Source organism: Micropterus salmoides, unplaced genomic scaffold, assembly GCF_014851395.1.
Source record: "Micropterus salmoides isolate LMB-PRFRI ecotype aquatic unplaced genomic scaffold, ASM1485139v1 Ms_hic_scaffold_18, whole genome shotgun sequence".
Taxonomy (NCBI): domain Eukaryota; kingdom Metazoa; phylum Chordata; class Actinopteri; order Centrarchiformes; family Centrarchidae; genus Micropterus; species Micropterus salmoides.
The window spans coordinates 26,199,724-26,216,437 of NW_024040928.1; the positions used below are offsets into that span (position 1 = coordinate 26,199,724).

At 38.8% G+C, this 16,714-nt stretch overlaps 1 pseudogene; it reads right to left on the bottom strand.

Moving 5' to 3' along the window:
• Window positions 1-4,942: 4,942 nt before the first annotated feature.
• On the bottom strand, window positions 4,943-16,503 carry LOC119908691 (annotated as a pseudogene).
• Between the last annotated feature and the right edge of the window lie 211 nt (window positions 16,504-16,714).

Sequence of the window (16,714 nt, forward strand, 5' to 3'; positions counted from 1 at the left end):
AAAGAAACAGAGTAAAGCTTTTTGTGCAGCGGGGGGGGGGGAGTTGAAGGTCTTAATTCTGATTCTCTTTGCATGTATGCATGGAAGATTCACTGTACTGCAACCATTTTTACGTTATTTAGTAAAGGGACTGGCAAGAGTACCAAAATAGCTCTTATATAACTCTATACTCATTTTAAAGGATTTATCTATAACTCTAAATCATAGCACGCTAACACTAACCCCTAAAGAAAAAGCAAGTCCATTGTTTGAGGATGATTAAGCTTAGGGTTGACTCACCTGCTGACACAGCTGCTCTGTGTTAACTCTGAACAGCAGTTCTCATGTGCGCTTTGTTGTCTGACTGTCTCAGCTGCCTGCCTCAGCCTCTACTCTTGTTTTTTAATTTGTTTTCCTGCCTTTGAAAACCCATCTGATGAAGAGAAAATGCACTTTTAACTCTGCTTTTAAGTCCTGTTCCCTCTTACAACAGTTGGTGCCATTTGAAAGAGGTGTTGGGTGGTTAAATCCCACAGTTGATCTTACAAATAACTGGGATGTTGTTAGCTTGTTATCCAAATTTTCAAGCCACTGAATTATTAAGAATTATACATTTTCCCATCTGAGAGATAGAAGTACAGATCTTTGGAAGCACTCTCCTATCCAAAGGAGAAAAGATGGACACTGTTGTGAAGTTTGTAGTTTGTCCCATTTTCATAATACACTAATTCAAAGTAAAGGTATTTCACACTGGGAAAGTGATGTGCAGACCCTTTTTCCAATGCTGTCAGAGTACAGTGTTGTTCCACATGCAATGCACAAAAGAAAACTGCAAAATATTTCTATGTGGATGGTGATGAAACAGCTCTAGAAAGAAAAATAATTAAATATTAATCTCCAGAAAATATTTTACATTTCTCATTTGAGTTTGATTGGGAGGTGGTATAAAGTTGCAGTTGGCACATCTGTCATTTCTTGTTGGTATAAAATGAGAAAATAAACAATATATTATTACAATATAAAATTGGTGGGTAGTGAAGAATTGGGAAACAGCTAGCTAGAGTTTCTGGGAGTTGCGAGGTTGCAGGAAATCAATTGCACTTAATGAGAGGAAACTGATTGGAAGATTGTGGCATCAGATAACATTATAACAAAGAAATGCTGATGAGCACAAACATCATCAAACATCAACATTCAATAAACATGCAGATAGTGTTTTCCCACATGTATGGTACAATGTTGGACATCAGTAGGAGGTTTAGGAAACATTACAGATTAGAGATTTATGAGATTACCTCCAATAATTAAAATTATGAAAATTAAAATAAAGCCAATGAGACCAAATGGTAGTATTATTATTTTTGTATATTTTAATTTCTCTGGATGCATCAGGAGAAATTCTCATCCAACAGCATGAGCGAGCAGATGACGACTCTGCTGTCCTGACTGTAGTGTGAGAAGGGAGAGAGAGGAAAGACATGAACGTGGTGGAGAGGGGCTGCTGGCATTCATAATCGGTGTGACGCACAAGGTGGACTCCTTTCTGTGTGTTGTGTGTGCGTGTGTGTGTTATTCATAGTCCTGAAAGGCGTCATCAGCTCTGAGCAACCCGCTGCTGTTTCAGAAAGTCACGCTGCGATGCAACATGTTAACCATCAGCAAGCGTCATGGCCCACACCCAACTACACACCGAGCTGGCACACTGTGTGTGTGTGTGTGTGTGTGTGTGAGGTGGGGGGGGCAGGCAGCTAATTCACATTGTGAATAAACCTGCTTTTCTATCAGCTGTGCTGCAAACATGAGATTTCCATCAACGCAAATTAACTATAATACACAAGAATAATTAGGAGAACAGGAAAATTCATCATTTTACTTCTCATTCTACTTTTATATCTATTTTTCTTCATTTTTAATATACAGTATTGATATTTAAGATTTAACTAATTTCCTGGTTTTAATTTGTATTCCCCTGCCTGTCACTGTTAATTCCACGGGATTAAGTGTGTTTCCGTCTACTTATTTTTATGCGCATTTTCAATTTGCACATGGAAAACCTGAGTGAGTTAAGCTTAGCTGAGGTGGAAAAGTTGGTTTATAAATAAAAGCAACATGCAAAGTGCAATGGAAACAGACTTAGGCCTACATGAAGTATGTGACAAAAACATCAGCTCTATGGAGCGATGAAGAGACTGTAACCTTCCTCAAATGAATACAAGAAACAAATAGAAATGTCATATTTCCATTTGTTTTCCATACAGTCATCCATTGTTTGCATGATTAAATCACACCTGATGTGCTTTTATTTAACCTTAACCTCACCAATATTTGCAGTATTATAATACTGTTTAGGTGACATGAGTATTTTCACAAGTTAAAATTTTTTCCATTGCCAGGTTAAGATTGATATTCGGGGCAATACAACACTATATGGCATCAAGAAGAACAGAGAAGACACAATTCCTTTAAAATTGATGAAACAGATAACGATTTCTGCTGAATATTCTGAGGACAGAAAAACTCCTATAATAGAGGTTGGAGTGACTGTGCCAAACCAATAGGAAGCCTTCGGTCTCCATGTTACATGCAGATCGGTTCTTTTCCCTCTACTGATGCCAAATATGTCAATGCCAAGTGTGTCCAAACATGTTTTCAGCAGGTTCTCTAAGCTTCAAAGCGTCACAGCAGGAACTCCCAAAGTCACCAAACCTCATAAAACAGAATGAAAACACTGTGAAACTGCTAGAAAGAGGTGTTTTTCTGGGTTTGGTGCAATTACGTTTTTAAAAAATACACAGGGGAGAGTTTTAGCTTGAAGCTATGCTTTGTGTTATTTTAACCCATTCATAAAGCACTTTGTGTGGTTAGTTAATGAGGCTTACTGGAAACACTTTGGCAGGGCAGAGACACTCAGTGTCCAAAGAGGAAAATAATCCCTTTGGGAGTTGGGTTCATTTGTCATCTTAACAGAGTACTTCAGCAATTTAATACTGCTGAAGAAGGCTACTGTTCATGTTTTTGAATATGGCTAAGCTATGGCTATGGAATAATGCTGAATCAGACACTTTGCGTAACGCTCAATAGTGTCTTTTGTTGGATTTTCCACCTGGTAGCCTAAATGCCCACGACTTTTAAATCTTAACAACCCCAGTTTATATTTTTGGTCTTCAAGCCCAAGCTGAGATAATTTAGGTGATATTATCAGGGATACTTGACAAAGCTCCTCCAGAGACACACACAACTCAGTAGTGACTAAACTGAACTTGAAGTGTAAAATTGGAGTGCTCCATTAAACAAGGCAGTTAGCTCTGCCCATGCTAACACGTTGGCACACAGTATGTTAAAGTAACTCCACACTGTATTTTGGAAGGAGGTAAACTAAAACTGCGCTGGCATCTAAAGAAACTGCTGCTTTGTGCTTAAATCATGTTAAATGGCAACTTTTCAGAAGCTGGAACAAACACCCTTGTGACACTTCTGGTGGTGTGTGAATTGCTGGCTAATTTAGCATGCTAACTGTTACAATAGATGGACTTTCAGTGCATGATGAGCGACGTAAGCACTGCACAACAGCTGCTTGTGAGGCTGTCGCAAAATGCTTCTGTTGCACTACCATCTGTTTCTTTAGAGGCTTTCTTTCATAATTTTTTCTTATAAGGATAAATATTAAACTAAAACATGTGGCAAAGAAGTGTTTGTTTTATTCTATTTTTTATGTCCTGTTGTGTCACATGCTTTGTTCTTTGTCCCACCAGGCCAGGTTGTCTTAACCACTTTCACTCTTTTTAATGTTGGTGGTCTGAGAACTGAGGCCCGTTCGTCTGCTCCTGTCACTCAGTATGAGCAGGACTGGATGAGCGCATCATCTACAAATCCTAAAACGCAAATGAAAGACAGATCAAAGTGCTTTATGGGCCATTGTGACAGTTTGATAGATAGAGGGGAGACTCAGGGAGTATTTGGCCACAGTTTGGCAGCAGGGTTTAGCTTGAGGTTTGGATGTTGTGGTGGCAGTCATGGGAACCGGTCTATGCGCACACACACACACACACACACACACACACAGAGTGCCTGGCAGCCATAATGTTCCTGTCCACAGGCACAATGACAGACAATCACGTATCATTTCCTCTGTTACCCTCTGTTCCATATTCAGTATGTTCATGGGGGGAAAGTAGCCTCTTCCTCTTGTCCGTTTGTGAGATACAGAGAATCAGACAAGGCAAAATTCAGCTATTCATTGTAAGTAAATAAAAGTTTGCTCCGACTGTTGTTAGGTTTCCACAAAGATTTATATACTTCCTGTTCTGACTGTGTAGAAGCACCTTTTTATTAATTTTCCAGGACAGGAATCAGGTTTTATTTGAGAAAACAGTTTATCTCCTCTTGGGGAGCTTTACTGTTGATCATGATGCAGTGATGCAGTCTGTCCACTGGATGGTGGTGTTGTAAAGGGGTCAGATCGTGTTGTGTAAATGACCAACCACTGTGGCTTTCAGAGGGAAGACTGAACTTCAGAATCAAGCTGAAGCTGGAATTACTACATCTAAATGATCTTGTCCCATTAAATAAATTTAAGTTAAAACTCTATGTAACTAAGAAATCTAACTGCCTCACCAGAGCTTCCCTTTCTTTTATATGTGATTTGGTTTGTTTGATTTATCTGTGTTTTCATTTCTATTTAATTTGTAACTGGTGCGCCATCTTGGCCAGGTCTCCCTCAGAAAATGAATCAGTCTCAAGGCACTTCCTGGTTAAATAAAGGTTAAATAAAATAAAAAATTAAACTTTATTTTTTTAAATCATTATACTTGAACTCTATTTTTACCTTTTGTCTCTTTAATATGAAGCTACGGTATGCTACTAATAAATTATTATTATTTATTTATTGTTCCAGAAGTGGAGGGATATCCTCAGTTACAATATGTTGTTCATTGTTTGCAAAAAAAAAGATTTACTCCAAGACTGAGGAAGAGCTATTGATGATCTTTAATTAACAACAACAGAATAACAGATGAACATTTATCTAAATACAGTCTTTGTCCTTATATTGTTGTGACTGTTAAAACTGTGTTCTGTACCCTAAATGTAGAATAAATCATGTTTGTTCACAACAGAAACGCACACTAAACCAATATGACAGTAGAAAAAGTCAATTTAAAGTGTGTGAAAAGAAACTCTTGATTACAAATACTAGAATGTTACTTATATTACAGGTACTATTGATTCACTCTAATGTTATGACATTTGATTGACATAAGCTCAATTGTTGACACTTTATTGTGAGAAGACCACCACAGTCTACCAAACAATAAGCTTAGGCAGGACATTCATTCAGTGTGAGAGTCACACCTACAACCAACAGGTGAACGACAATGTTATTTGTATCACTACAAACAAGTCTAAAATATTTATTTCTCACCATATTGCAAGTTAAGTTAGAATAAAGGAAGCTAACATTTAACTCAAGAAAAGCTTAAACCAATAAACAATAACTGAAATTAAACTATTCTTCTCTGAGTTTTGATTGAATCAGGAAACGTTGACAACTTTAACTAAATATAATGCTAAACCAGAGGTGGAAAGTACATATAATAGTACTATACTCAAGTACAATTTTGAGCTATTTGAACTTTACTTGAGTATTTCCATGTTATGTTGCTTCTCCACCTCTACATATTGGAAGCAAATATTGTACTTTTTACTCTGCAACATTTATCAGACAGATTCAGTTATTTCTTACTTTGCAGATTCAGATTATTAATACAAAATATTAGTCAACTAATAAATCATGATATATTATGTAGTAATATATCCAGCAGTGTATAAAGTAATGAAAATTAGATCCATCTTTCCAACTGCACCATTAAAGCAATGAACACATTAATGCAGCCATAATTGTAATCCAGTTATATAATATATATTCTGAAACATAACAATCTGCATGATTAGTACTTTTACTTTTTGGTACTTTAGTTATGCACTAATGCTAATACTTTTATATTTTTACTTAAGATTTTAAATGAGCATTTTTACACTGTGGAATTTCCAGTTTGCTAGAAAGATAAATACTCCTCGCCAGGATGTCTCCTTCAGATATGGTTTGGTACTGCACAGTGTTGTGTGTGTGTCAGTCAGCAGTGAGTATTGAAACGGCTCTCCTTTCTACAATTCACAAAGAGACGCAGAGGAATCGTATCCAAATCCAAACCCAGGGTAGAGAGGTTCAGTGAATGTGCAGTGGAAGGTGTAGAGTCATCAGTCTTTCCTCTCCTTATGATTCCTTTGTACGCCACTCCTATAAGAACGTTTCCTTTCCACTCAGCCTCCCAGTAACAGCGATCGGTCAGACCGTTTCTACACAGAACCTGACAGTGGTTAAATCTCTCTGGAGTAAGAGGATACGGCTGCTTCTCTCTCACTGCTGTCATCTTTCTGTTGTTGTCAGACAGTCTGAGATATCGGTGTGCTGTGTTTGGGTCCAGAGTGAGTTCACAAGCATCTGATTGAGAGAACACGATAAAAATAGATCGTTTAATTTATGTTAATTAATAGTTCTATTTATTAACAGTTTATCGTTAATCGCTAATATAAATTAATTGTCACTGTGACAAATGTGATCAGTCTTTACTTGTTTTACACATTAAACTGAATACAGACTTACACTTCCTCAAACCAGGTGCTAATCTCTGCTGTCCACAATGGTCCACCCTGGAGGAAGACAAAAATGTTCTTTCATTATGAAAACAGGAGCATTTAACTTGAGTCTCTAGCCTCCACAGTTAAAATCCTGGGTAGGAGATGTGTCCTGTGTTTCCACCCCCACTATGACCAAGAGCTCTGATCTTTATAGCCGTCCATTAAGTTCTCATCTGTGGATGCTAAATTTACTACTGTCGCTGGACTTGGTATTATTAGTAATTTAGTTTCCTTCTGGACCATGTGAAACCTGTTTAAATATTATCGGTTGCATCCAAACAGGAACAAAACACAGAAATAGACTTTATTGATGGAATCTCCTGCAAGATCCCACCCAGCATCCTGGGTCTGTATTTAATAGCACTGTTCCTCACAGTGTAGGTCCTGCTGGTGATGGTTGTGTATGTCTTTTCCCCAGTTATCCATTAATTCCTATTAGGATCACTGAAAAGCAGTGTGTAATTCCAAAACCTATAATTATTTGTTCAGTGTGTAAATGTTTTAATCCTAGTTCAACCATGTAAAGCACTTTGTAACTGTGTTTTTAAAAAAAGCTCTATAAATACAGGTTACTAAAATGATTCACCCCTGTTTTAGCATCGTTGCACTGGCTCCCAGTTTGTTTTAGGATTGATTTTAAGATTTTATTCATTACTTTTAAGGCTATTAATGGCCTGGCTCCTGATTACATTTTTGATATTTGAACTCCTTATGAGCCTTCTTGTGGTCTAAGATCTTCTGGCAGGGGCCTCTTGTCTATTCCTGGATCCAGACTAAGAACAAAAGGTGACAGAGCATTTGGTGCCCGGGTCCCGAGGTTCTGGAATGACTTGCCTGAGGAAATGAGGCTATTTTTACTGGAAAGCATATCCCGATTTTATCTGAGCTGCCAGTCATTTTATTATTGTTGTCTGTCATTTTATCATTATATCTTTGCTTATCTTGTCTTATCTTTCCTTGTGTCCTGCAGAACATATTCGCTGTACTCTATGTGATCCTTGTCCTTGTTCTTCAGTACGTATGCTATATAAATAAAGCATATTATAATTATTATTATTAGCTATAATAATAATAATAATCTTATTATACAATAATAATAATAACCTGGCATAAACAGTTTTTCTCAGGTTGTCTGTGTCAAATAGAGCTTTTGTTGCCTGTCCATACTTGAGTTTGTCCAGGCTCCAGTGGGGATCTTCTAGTCCAGCAGACAGCAGCTTCACTCCTGAGTCTCCTGGATGATTGTAGCTCAGGTCAAGCTCTCTCAAATGGGAGGGGTTGGATCTAAGAGCTGAGGCCAGAAAGACACAGCCTTTCTCTGAGACCAGACAGCCTGACAGCCTATGCGCACACACAATGAATTTCAGCATATAAGGTTTTGCTGTGATTGTGTTTCATTCAGAGTTCATGCCAATGTGGCTCTATGTATCTCAGTTTCGATCAAAGGTGGTCCAGACTAAAACCACTATGAGGTTGACATTTGTAGCTTTAAGTGGAATATCTCAGTAACTACTAGAGGGACTGCCATGAAATGTGGCACAAACTTTGCAGAGCCACCAGCATGGCTGTAGACACTTAGAAGTTTTTCTTTTATTGGTTCTGCTTTGAAATCGTCTATTGTAGTGATATTAACACCAAAGCTTTGTTCCAACCTGTTCATATGAGTATAAGATTTCTACTTATGTGGTGTATCATCACTTAACCAGCATATAAAGCAACAGGAAAAACTGACATCTCTTTAACCTGAAAGTTTCCAGTATACAGTGTGGACTCCCCAGTCCAGCAGAGAGCAGCTTCACTCCTGTGTCCTGCAGGTCGTTGTTACTCAGGTCCAGCTCTTTCAGACAAGAGGAATGGGAGCTGAGAACTGAGGCCAGAACTTCACAGCTTCTCTCCGAAAGATGAGCTGGATGATTGTAGCTCAAGTCTAGCTCTCTCAAATGGGAGGGGTTGGATCTAAGAGCCGAGGCCAGAAAAGTACAGCCTTCCTCTGAGCCCAGACAGCCTGACAACCTACGTACACACACACATGCACACAAAATTAATTTCAGTATATAAGAATTTGCTGTGAATGTGTTTCATGCACAGTTCGTGCCAGTGTGGCTCTATGGATCTCAATGTCAATGGAAGGTGGTCCAGAGTGAAACCATTATGAGATTGACATTTGTGTCTTTGAGTGAAAAATCTCATCAACAATTAAATGGATTGCCATGCAATGTGGCACAAAAATTCTTGTCCCGCTACACAGAGCATAGCTGTAGACTCTTAGTAAGACTAAGCAGAATAATCTTCAATGAGGATCAAACACTCAACATTGCAACCATGGGTCCTGTGCTCTACCAACTAAGCAAACCAGTTACACTGAAAACCATACTGAAATTACCATTAAGAAACGTTTCTGCCGACCCCTATGTTTAACTACTGTTTTGTTATCTCGAAATCATAACGAAAAGTATCCCATTATCACGTAAAAACAAAGAAAAAATATCTTTGAGTCAATGGTCGCTTAGGGTTTCCCTAAGACATAGTAGGATGTTGAATTAATTATGTTTCTGTAAAGTTCTGCCAGTGTTTTCTCATCTCTCTCCCTCACCCGCGCAGCTTTTCTAGCATTTACTGTACTGGTTTAGAGGACCAGGAAACTCACAGACCAATCGCATGTGCTCCAATCGTCTCATGTGACGCTGCTCAGCCAATCAAATCTGTGCATACCGATGCTTGCGAGTCGAGTCCGCGAGATTCACCAGAGACGTTTTAGAAACACACCCGAATTGAGGAGGCGACAGATAAAAGAGATTTCACATGACTTTTAATCAAGAATGTACAGATTTTTACATGTACATTCCTCCCACGGGCAGTTCAAAACCAGAATATCTCATAGATCTCCAATATGCTAGCTGGAGCTCACGTTTCTCACTGAACAACAGAAAGTAGGACAGTGGTAGCTCTGTAAGAGGAAATGAAAGAGAAGAGGAGGCATTACAGCTGTTCATTTGTGTGTTTATTATAAAATTGGTTAAGACTACACTTCATCACTTCAAGCTACACTTTTTATTACATTTTTTCTTAAAATTAGGCACTTTAGTTTACTTAAATTTAGAATTTATTATTTGAATAGTTATTATTTATTATCCCTCCAGTTTGATGTGAAAACTGACTGAAATATTATTTGATTTGACAGTCCATTGTTGACTAAAACATGTGTTGATACAACTATAGGTTATAGTACTGAATGATAACGCAAGTTCGTCGTTTTGACGTTCCGGACCTTTGCTTCAGGAAATTTTCTCTAACTAGACCTCTTTGAAATCTAATTGAATACCCCTGCTCTAGGTCATAAACTCTAACAGCATGGAGGGAGACCCAGTGCTGGTCGACACTGCTGAAGACCTGGGGCAAATTTAATCTCAAAACATTTTGCAACGTCTTCGGATTGAACGACATGTTTCCTTGCAACGTTGTCCAATAGGCAACGACGGATGTTTTCTCCCGTTAGGTGGGTGTGTCATAGGCGAGAAACACAGAGTTGCTATCTATTACGTTACAAGCCGTGACATTGTGGATATTTTACAAGCGCAGACCAGGTAAAGCGACAGTGAACACAGCAGTGCACATCTCATTCATTAGCTGCCATGTTGGTTTTTGTTTTGAAAGGCTACCTCGTCAAAATGCCTACTACACACACACACACACACACACACACACACACACACACATATAATGTAATGTAATGTCTACAAAACAAACAAAGATGTTATAACCAGCATTGACATCTCTTTGACCTGAGAGTTTCCAATATACAGTGTGGACTCCCCAGTCCAGCAGAGAGCAGCTTCACTCCTGTGTCCTGCAGGTTGTTGTTACTCAGGTCCAGCTCTCTCAGACAAGAGGACTGGTAGCTGAGAACTGAGGCCAGAACTTCGCAACTTCTCGCCTAAAGATGACAGCCACTCAGCCTGAAGATGAGCAAGTGAGGAAAATACTCAAAAGGTTTTCTCATCAATAAAATATAAACATATTCTTTACATATGTAGTTATTTTCATGTTATATCTGATATCTTTGTATATAAACATGTCATGTTGTGTCTGTATGTTTTACATACAGTATATCAAGAGGATAAGACTGCTTCATGAAAACATTATGTTTGATATTATTAATATATTGAGTTGCCTTTTTCACCTACATTGCTTTATTAGAGGCTTTAACCACCGGCAGCATCCTTAGAAAAACCTCTTCAGAAGCAGAAAATTTCTTCAGATCAAACACATTCAGATCTTTTTCTGATGACACTAACATAAAGGCCAGAGCTGACCACTGTGCCAGAGAAAGATCCTTTCTAGTGAGTGAGTACTGTTGGATCTCCTCAACTAGAGAATGATCCTTCAGCTCATTCAGACAGTGGAACAGATTGAAGATTCTCTCTAGATGGAGATCCTCACTGATTTTTTTCTTGATGTACTCCGTTGTTTCTTGATTAGTCTTGGACTCCCTTCCTTTCTCTGTCACCAGCTGTTGTAGAAGATTCTGATTTGTCTGCAATGAAAGACCCAGGAGAAATCGTAAGAACATGTCCAGGTGCCCATTTGGACTCCGTAACGCCTTGTTCACAACACACTGGTGGAGGTGTTTTAGTTTAGATTGGTCTGTAAATAGTTTCGACCACCAGGAGGATGTTTGTGGTTCTACAAGATTGACACCAGAGTTGATGAATGTCATATGGACATGAAGAGCAGCCAGAAACTCCTGAATGCTCAGATGGATGAAGCAGAACACCTTTTCCTGGTACAGCCCTCTCTCTTCTTTAAAGATCTGTGTGAACACTCCTGAGTACACTGAGGCTTCTCTGATATCGATGCCACACTCTGTCAGGTCCGATTCATAGAAGATCAGGTTGCCTTTCTGCAGCTGCTCAAAAGCCAGTTGTCCCAAAGACTCAATCATCTTCCTGCTCTCTGGAGTCCAGTGTGGATCTGTCTCAGCTCCTCCATCATACTTCACGTTCTTCAGTTTAGACTGAACCACCAGGAAGTGGACGTACATTTCAGTCAGGGTCTTGGGCAGATCTCCTCTCTTTCTGGTCTTCAACACATCCTCCAGAACTGTAGCAGTGATCCAGCAGAAGACAGGGATGTGGCACATGATGTGGAGGCTTCGTGATGTCTTCATGTGGGAGATGATTCTGCTTGCCAGCTTCTTATTTCTGAATCTCTTCCTGAAGTATTCCTCCTTCTGTGCATCAGTGAACCCTCTGACCTCTGTCACCCTGCCAACACACTCAGGAGGGATCTGATTGGCTGCTGCAGGTCGTGTGGTTATCCAGAGGCGAGCAGAGGGAAGCAGTTTTCCCCTGATGAGGTTTGTCAGCAGCACATCCACTGAGGTGGACTTTGTAACATCAGTTAGGATCTCATTGTTTTTAAAGTCCAGAGGAAGCCGACACTCGTCCAGACCGTCAAAGATGAACACAACCTGGAACTCTTCAAACCTGCAGATTCCTGCTTCTTTGGTTTCAGTGAAGAAGTGATGAATAAGTTCCACCAGGCTGTACGTTTTCTCTTTCAGCACATTCAGCTCTCTGAAAGCAAATGGAAATGTGAACTGTACGTCCTGGTTGGCTTTGCCTTCAGCCCAGTCGAGAGTGAACTTCTGTGTCAGCACTGTTTTCCCAACGCCAGCCACTCCCTTTGTCATCACTGTTCTGATTGGTTCATCAGATGAGGGTTTAAAGATGTCTTCACACCTGATTGTTGTTTCTGGTCTGGCTGACTTCCTGTATGCTGCTTCAATCTGTCTGACCTCGTGTTCATCATTGACCTCTGTAGTCCTTCCCTCTGTGATATGAAGCTCTGTGTAGATCTGATTTAGGAAAGTCGGATTCCCTGGTTTAGCAATCCCCTCAAACACACAATGAAACTTCTTCTGCAGATTTGACTTGACTTTATGTTGGCACAGTCCAAAAAAGGTTCCTGAATGAAAAATTAATATTAAAATCAACTGGATGCAGTACATATGAGTAACAAACATTAAAGAGTGGCTGCTGTGTTTCCTACTTTTATCAAATCTATTCAGCTCATCAGTGGAGGACAAATAGCTTCTGTGGTCAGCTCAGAAAAAAACATCTGATACATGTGCTTAGAACATATTCAGCAGAATAAAATAAAAATGTAAAATCTGTTAAAAGCCTCTTACTGCTCTGCAGACAATCAGCCAAATCCTCCTGATTTATTCTCTTCAAGAAGAGTAGAGTGATCTTCAGAAATGCCTCTCTGCTCCTCTTCTGCTCGTCCTCCTCACCTTGTACCTCCTTATCCTCCCTCTGCCTCCTTAAGAATTCGGGGTAATCTAGACTCAGAACCCTCTGGAACCTCTTCAACTCATCCCTCACAAAACTGACAATGTTCTCCTCAAGCAGCTGGAACACAATAACATGTGAATATCACTTTCTATATAGTGTTATATAAAAAAATTTATTCAATTATCTGCCAAGTTAAAAGGCTAAAGAGTCCAGCATGGACACTGTAGACACACAGCGGCATCGTCTTGACAAGCACCATCACAGGTTACAAACGTGTGAACACTTCTTCTGTCTGTATGCTGTGTTAATTTAGTGTTTAGTTTGTGGCTTTTTATTTAGCAGTGGGGTTTGTACATTAACACACCATAAATATAGAGCCCACATCTGTTTGTTGCTGCTGAGAAGAAGGAACACCAGCAACCTCTGAATGGTCTTGAACTCTGTGGAGAAAATATGGACGTTTAGATTGCAATGATGCACGACATATTAAAAAATAGCAGAGTATGAAATGTTGGACCATGATGTTTTTCTCAGTAAAAACATCTTTAAAATATTACATTTATTCACAGGACTGATATCTTTATAAAAAAGGATAAGAATCGATTGATAGGTAGAACCAGAGATATCATCTTTTTTATTCCACTTTGCTCTTTCTTGTCAAAACCTGGCGCCTACATTATCCATAATGCAACTCAACAGTTTGGTCAGAAATTCTGGTGTGTTAACCTAGCATACCTGCAGCAGTGATCTACACTAATTTCACTTCAACAAACTAAGTATCTTCTATATAACTAAACATGCACCTACCAGATCCCAACACCAGTCATATGAAGCATATAAAGATGGACCTTCCCCATAGTTATAACGCCTTAATATGAATGAGCTCCAATACAAGGAGACTTATCTGAAATGTCAATTAATTGTATTATGTTGACTAACTTTGGTTCAGAAGAATGTTGTCCTTTAAATTCAAGACGACGTGTCATGGACCGGTCACTCTTCATGGACACACAGCTGGGTGTAGGAGAGTCTGTTCTCTGCAGTTGTTCTGGGCTTCAACACAACACACACAGCTTTGACTGTGAATAATGCACTGAGCTCTGACATGAAGAACAGTTATGAACAGTGATGATCCACATCTCACCTCTGAGCTTCAGTCTGGCTTCCATGTTCCCCACACAGGACGGTTTTAGAGGGGGGGACGGCCTCCTCTCTGTCGTCACAACGATTCATGACAAAGCTGACATATTTACACAAACACAACACATTATTCCACAGTGATGGAAGGATGCCAAAGTCTCTGAGGTGCTCAAGGAAAAATAACAGGATCCTTGAGAATGAGGATCTCATCCCAAACATCATTGAGGAATGAAAAAGTGCACTTAGAGAAAGAAGCAGGCTGGGTACAATGGCCATAAGAATATATAATATGCGATAACTTTATGACCATAAAATGTATGTTACACTTGACAGGTATCACCTCTGCTTAAGGTCATTATGTTTTACTTTAAAGACCTCAAATTCTCACACAAATCTATTAACAAATTCAGGAAGGAAAGAGAAATAGACATAATTAGAGAGGATTAGTCAGAATTTAATGACAGAATAACAGCGGTACGAACATTAAAACCATCTCACAGTTGCGATTTCCACTGTATGGGTAATATGGGAAAGTCATCTACGTTCTTTAAATGAGGGAAATATGCATTTAGGGACTTTCTAATGTTAAACATAGTTATTCAAGGTTTATAAGCATAACACAGGTAGACAAGGTTGCAGATCTCACTACAATTTAGAACGTACCACTGATATAGGTTTTTATTAAACTCTAAAATTACTCCATATACCATTATGACCAAAGGACGACAATGTGGGCAGTGTGGAGGCTATAAAGTTATAAAGTTCAAAGTACCTGGGGTCCAGCATGTTCAAATGTGCTGGTGTATAGAACTCTCCATTCTTTATGAATAAATATGACTTCTTATGTTTCCATGAATAAAATACATTTTCTTATTCTGCTTTCTGTAGCCCTTTTCATAATATTTTTTTTAATTGATGACAGAGCTAGGCATGCATAAATCAATGTGGTTTAGGCTTTTTCTTCAATACTAATTTAAGAGTCCCAGATAACAAAGTAACCCGTCCAAGATTCTCAAATTTGGGCAGAATCATTTCCTAATTTTATTAGAGTAATTTTATTTATTGATTACTGCATCTTCAAAGTTTTCCCCCTTAGAAAGTTTAAACAAAGATTAAAACATTTTCATATCGGAAACACAAAGAAAAGTAAAACAACAAACACAAAATATAGCCTAAACAAAGTAAATATAGATAAAACATTTAAAATTTTACCAATAAGTCCATAAACCTTGTGTGCCCTGTTTATAGGTTACACACCCATTATGCACTGAGCAGTAAAAATTTCGCAACTCATTTCCTTATTTATGTGACGCAGTAAGAAAAACCTAAATAACACAAAGTCTCAGACAGACGACTATTTTTGGTCCTACATTGAGAGTTAGTAATAATACTAACACTAAATAATAATAGTTAGTAATTTAAGCATTTTAACTTTTTGGATAAACTATATTTTCAGTGCTCTTTAAGGTGTGGTGGTCAGAACTCTGTCAGGTGGAAAGATGCACATTCTTTGGCAATACGACAAAGAGCTTCTTAAAGTATGTCGTTTTAACAAAAACTGAACAATGACCTGACTGACCTTATGTGGGAGAAGAGGACGAGACAGACGACTCCGGTTCAAAAGCAGCTTGGGGACTCACACTGGTCGGTCACAGCCAACAGTTTCTCTACTATTTACCTTATCTTGTCTGTCACATGGTAAAACAAAAAATACAGCTGCTATAGACGCATAAGGTGGAAACACCGGGTGTCAACATAAACATGTCTTTACCTGTCTTAGACTTATTTTTTGCTCAAAAAAAAATTGGGGAAGTTTGTTTTCTTTCCGGAACTGCACATACATCCGGATATGGCTACAGCCTGGAGCCCCCCGTCTCCGTCTCACTGTTACAAACTCATTCGCTTACTTTTGTGATCTGCTTATTTTTTCTCCACTAAAACCTGTCACAATGCCGATGATGTGTGGAGGGACCTCTCCGCTGATGCGGACGAAAAAATCCAGAAGATCTGCGGAGCAGAAAGCAGGGAAGACCTATGATGTTTTCACAGCCAAGAGCTACTCGACGCAGGCGGGGACCAAGTACTTCATTAAGGTTCACGTGTTTATGAAAAACTCCCATGTTATGGAGGTGAGATTGCGCAGAGTAACATGCAACAATCCAAGAGCCACCACGACCATATTGAGTACTTCTAATGGGATCCCAAATGAAACATCAGCGCCACCAGGCTGCAGTCTCATTGTAGTCTGTTTATTATCAGATAATCCAGACTCTCTATATAAAACAGTTTATGCAGTTCCCATTGTTAACATGTAATAACGTACTGTAGATCATGATGTTAGGAGTAGGTCAAAATATATAAAATAACAGTTTTGTACAACATGAATTAATAAATTCACCAGACTTGTAAAAAAAAAAAAATAATAATAATAATAAGCCCTCCCTTCTGGTGCCTGCATTTTCCTCATTCCTGTTACCAAAACTTATGTGCCATTTTGAAACCATGTTTAAAAGCAGGTCAAATAATTCCTTTGTTTTTCCATAAGGAAAGTGTTTATTTATAATAAATTGTTGGTTACATGTTCAAAAAATGAATATTTTTGA